Source organism: Chanos chanos, chromosome 5 (assembly GCF_902362185.1).
Source record: "Chanos chanos chromosome 5, fChaCha1.1, whole genome shotgun sequence".
In the NCBI taxonomy this organism is placed as follows: Eukaryota; Metazoa; Chordata; class Actinopteri; order Gonorynchiformes; family Chanidae; genus Chanos; species Chanos chanos.
This window is the reverse complement of record NC_044499.1, coordinates 32,382,573-32,388,314: the sequence shown is the minus strand read 5'-3', so window position 1 is coordinate 32,388,314 and position 5,742 is coordinate 32,382,573.

The following is a 5,742-nucleotide window of genomic DNA, read 5'->3' as shown; positions in this document are numbered from 1 at the left end:
AAATAATAATGAAGATCGCATATGGTTAAAGCAACACAACTATATCGTATGATATCATGTCATATATCATATTATGTATTGCTAAAGGCAATTCCATAAGAATCAGCAGAGATATCCAAACAGTGGGCTGTGGCCCAAAGCTTTCCATATAAATGGAAAATTTACCACCTATGTGGTGGGTAGGATTGTGTTCCTTTTTCTGATACTTTTTTCAGGACGATACTTTGCCCTTTTGAAATACCTGAAAATGGAGTCACTTCCTCAAATAGAACAAAAAAATCCCCCATTCGCTCTCTCTGTGGATTTGGACTGACGTTCACGTCACTAGCCACTTCCTTCCAGGAGTCTTCCTCAGCATGCTACCACGCAAAAAAAGAAAAAGAAAAGTGAGACAAGAGTCTTGGGGCTTGACCAACATCCAGACACTTCCTCAGGGCATCCTATGTACCACCTCTCTGTCTGGAGGGCAAAGGGGATACAACAAAACCAACCGGCCTCTCTCACAACCCCTGACAGTCAAAGGTTGGCGACACCAGTTGCCCAGAGCTTGGCGCAGGAAAAGAACCCATTGGCGCCTTACAAAGGTCAACGTGGTTGCCCCAGTTTTCTTTCCTGGGGAAGCCTGGCAGGATTTTTGATGTGTGAATGTTGACGGGGAGGGTAAGGGGGGTTGAGGGGTGGTGGTGGGGTGGAGTGGGGTAAGGAGGAATGAGTAGACTTGACTCTTGCTCCTCCGAAAAGGTGCAGTCGGTGATCCGACACCCTGCTGAGACTAGCTGTCCATTTAGTGTTATATATGTCCAACCAAATCGTTCTCCAGGATTAAATTACACATTCAATGACAGAAATGTGCTAATGCTCACCTAAATCTGGTGTTGATTGTGGAAATAAAACCATGGAGCAGCAGTAATTTTATAAGGAATGTTTTGATACGTGCTATGCATTAAATTTTTATCTAAAGAGGTTTTCTTTGACAGGGAGAACTTATGTTTTATGTGAACACATTGCCGCCTGTTTGGTGTATGTGTGCGCGAGAGAGAGAAAGAAGAGAAAGAGAATTATTTGGTGTGTATGTGTTTGTGAGTGTGTTTGAGAGACAGAGAGAGACAGACAGAGAAAGAGAGAGAGAGAGAGAGAGAGAGAGAGAGAGAGAGAAAGAGACTAGAGAAAGAGAACTGTTTGGAATGTGTGTGTGTGTGTTAGTGAGTGAGTGAGTGAGTGAGTGAGTGAGTGAGTATAGAAAGAGAGAATCAGGTCCGTGTAGAAAAGACAGGATGCCCCAGATGTTGATATCGATGTTGTTTCTTTAGATTTAAAGGGAGATGTTCCCCTGAGGCACCCTGCGGGTAAGAAATAGCTTTTTTGCCAACTCTTCAACTCCACGCTTCAATTTAGCCAATTCTGACTGATATACAGCGCGTGAATGGACAGCCATACCCCAATGTCTGTTTCAACCGTTTCACAAGGAGAAAGAAAAAAACTGAAAGAAAAAAAAGAAACATCACATATCCCAGAAATTGATTTTTATATCCTCCAGGTTTCCGAGCCGTGTATAGACCAACCCCTGTATATCATTCTATAGTAACTAACAGCACAGTCACCAAAGCGTGAACCCACAACCAATTAACACGTGAAAGATATTTAGCTGGTGAGAAGTTTGAAAATATATCGTTTGAGTTGGGAAAGGAGGGATGCAATAACGAGCAGGAAATATCGGTTGGTGTGTTGGCGGAGCTTGAAGCGTGACGGACCAGGGGTGGTTTGAGGCAGCTGAAGTGGGGCTTTACTGTATATCGGCCTGTCAGATCAGTTGAAGCTTACCGCTCTGATCACTTCATGATGCTGGAGCAAAACACAACCTCAGCCATACCCTCCGCGCCCAGGAGGCTGTTCCAACACTTCTGGACTGAATTACCCCACTTCCTATAGAACGCAGGTCCCCGCAACAAGAACAATATGTTCATGTCCAAATGGGCCTGGATTGGTTTTTAGATATAAAAACTAGTAGAGGGGAAGCCATGCAAAGTGTGAGTGAGCAGCTTAAAGCAAATGATTGAAGAACCCTGAAAGGTTGTTGTGTTTCTAACAAGCAGGGGAGGTTAAGTGGAAGCAGTCTTTTACTCTCAAGAAGGATCAGATCAGATCAGATGTTTTTATTGATGAATATCCTGTTCATGCTGTTTTAACAGAAATGTGCTAAGAGAAAACACGAGCATGGTGAGCGGATGTGAACGATGGAGGCATCTCTTCAAAATCTTTATTCTATCCAATTGTGTTCTGGTAAAAAAAAAAAAAAAAGCACTCTAGTTCATCTCTCTGATGGATTTAACTTTCATATATTTATTTTATTTGTGGGATTTTTTTCTACATTTTTTTTCTCTCTGTTTTGGTAGACTACGGAATGAACACAAGTAGCTATGGGTGTGTAGGAGGTCTGTTTATGACCTTAGCATGTCAGAAATAGCTCTCTCTCTCACACACAAACACACACACACACTCTCTCTCTCTCACTGTCTTTCTGTGTTGTAGATTGGTGGCAACAGCCATCCTGGACATCAGAGAGACGCTTCATGTGGTTGCAGAGCCTTGTTATCCTGAGGGCATGCTATTGTGCTGGGGGTCCAGTAGCTGTTTCTCCAGCCTCAGTGTTCCACAAGACACCAGCTCTGTTCAAGGTCTCCAATCACAGGCCATCAGAAAGAGGAATGCGGCCTCTCGGCTTTGTGTCAGATGATGACTAACAGGCCAGCTCTGAAGGCATAGAGAGAGAGACAGAGAGAGAGAGGCAGAGAGAGAGACCCCAGGCTAGATCCTTAATGTCAGACTGAGGGTTTTGACAGGACCAGTGCACAGTTCAGAAGCGCAGAGGAAACAGAGTCACTGATCTGGTCATAGATGATGGCTGGGCAGCAACACCAGGGAGCTTCAGTATAATTACTCTCCTACAGAGTTGAAGGGAGAGCACAGTTTAATGTATGAGAAATAACGATGATGATGTAATCATGACTTTTTACTTGATTCGGTATAATTTAGTCACTGGGGACAAATGAACGTATGTGTGTAGATATGAATTATTGTTGTCACATGAAGATTCTGTCTGTGTTATACTTTCAGGTAGGAGAATGAGTGGAACCGGCTTTATTATCCTCCTTACCTCTTTTTTGATTACCTTTTGTTGTTGTTGTTTTTACTTTTTACTGATTTTATTTTGTATTTCTTATTTTATATTTTTAATTCATCTTTTGTGCAGCCTTAAACAAAGGTCTTCCAAACAAAATGTACTGCAAAGATACAAATTTCTGAGCATAAAGGCACCAAACACACACACACACACACACACACACACACTCATATGTATGTATACATTATATGCATATGCATACTCACACTCACATCAGTATGGGGGTAAGGAAACTGGGGAAGGAGGGGGGTAGATCAGAAGGCAGAGTAAAACCATCACAACATGCCAACCAGTGTTTGCACCAAAGAACATAAATGCACCATTCACACTAATCTCCTTCACTCCCCCTCCAAATTCAAGCTTATTCATGTTAAATCTGGAGTGGAATATTACACGCCACTGAGCCTAACCTCTGCCACATGCCCCATCAGCATCAAAACTTCCAACCATCCTTTCTCTGCCAGCTCTCTGTGTACACACTCACATCTTATGGCACGCACAGATATACTGAGATGGACAGCTTGTCGAGCTAAAGCCTTCTCTCTCTCTCTCTCTCTCTCTCTCTCTCTCTCTCTCTCTCTCTTTCATTCTCTGGTCCTTACGACGTTTCGGAGCCAGCTGGCTCGGACAAAAAGAAGAGGAGAAATAAGCCTCTTATTGCAAAGTCCTGGTATTTTGCTTTCCACCAGGGTTGAGTGTTCTCATTATTCCATGTTCACGATGCTTCCCGTGCTAATTGGTCTTCCAGTGAACACAGAGAAGGCGCTTGGAAAAAATATGACTGCAGGCGATAGAACCTAATTAGGAAGTTTGCCACTTTAAGAAGCTCAAATCTGGCGCTGGTGCCGTGTGTTTGAGATAAACAGCGATACTCACTATGGTGGTTTTTGTGGGAATGGTGTTTGAAAATCATCAGAAAGGGAATAAAAGAAAAACATATACACGTTGCACATATTGTGTGAGTGCGTGCGTGCGTGCGTGCATGAGTGTGTGTGTGTGTGTGTGTGTGTGTGTTTTAAACTGTTAAATGTCTTTATGGTGTTTGTTAACAAAATGGATTAGGGGCTTTTGCTAAGCCTCTGTAAGTTTTTTATTGGCAATAATGAACCATTACATTTTATAAATGTCAAGCAGAAAATCCTTTAAGGCTTGTGTTTTTTTCTTTTCTTTTTTCTTTTCGGAAGGGCGGGGAGGGGGGGGGGGGGGGGGGTAAACAAAAACAAAAGATTCATCCCCAAAAATTCATCTATGCACAGTAAACTTAACTGCCAACAATATATTGTTTTAGCAGAGTGAACTGACTTTGAAATTAATAAAATGAATTGAAATAAATTTGATCTAATTAGATTAACAACTGAAATCCTTCCGGTCAAAATACCATATGCTTCAAAATGTTCTGTTTTCTATCGCTGCATTTTGGTTAGACTAGGTTGTTAGGGAAATCTGAACTTTGGATGAGACATGATGAAGAAAGAAAAAAAGAAAGAGAGAGAGAGAGAAAAAAAAAAGAGAAAGAAAGAAGTGAGCCTTGAAAAGTGTCAGAGTATTTTATGCACACCACTGCAAAGGTTAGTCCTGTCCACACTTTCAATTCCCCTGACTGTTTCATGCTTGTTCTGCTGCAGTAAAAGATCACCGGGCACGCTTACAACAGCCTCAGTCTTTCTCCACTACACTCTCTGAGTTTTAATATAGTGTTACACAAATCATATACTCATATTTTTACTCAAGCTGCTGCATCCATGATTCAGTTAATCTGTCAAAATTTTCTTGCAGAGCAACACAAGGTACAGCGCAAGTCCATTGGAAAATAGCTAAGCTCTGAAAGAACATACACACACACACACACACACACAGACATGCTAGCTTATACTTGTGGCTATCTGTGTGTGTGCGTGTGTGTGTGTGTGTGTGTGTGTGTGTGTGTGCGCGCGCGCGCACGCATGTGTGTATATGTGTGTGTGTGTGTGTGATGGAAATGAAAAGTGTCTCATTCATAATGCAGGCTATAGAGGCAGTGGAGGATGTCATAGTGAGAGTGACACTGGACGGCCTGGGCCTTCTCTGACATGCTCTGCTGGGCTCACCATGCTATGCCCCCCACTCTCTGTCCCCTCTCTCAGCCACCCCAGGGGCAGGATAGCAGGAACATTTTTTGGGGGGGGGGGGGGGGGGGGGGGGGCAGGGATGGAAGTAAGAGTGAGAGGATAGACAAGGCAATGGCAGCAGGGATGGGGAGGGGGATTGGTACAGTCGGGGTCGGGTGACTGCTTCAGAACCAAGACTGCGCGTCTGGGACATCGGCCCAAGCTCTGACAGAACAAGTGTAGCATGAGATGTGAAGGATAGCGCCGGTCCGTCTCCCAGAGCCAAGAGCAGGTGTTCTTCATCGCCGGCTGCAGCAGAGCACGGGCCCCTGAGCCCCAGACCGATCCAGCCAAACGCCTCTGCCCCTGCGGAACCGAGGAGCCCGTGCACCGAGACCCACTAATGATAATGGATACAGCCCTCCGATTAGCCAGCCCGGTCCTAATGGATCAGAACACACGAGCACTCTGGGA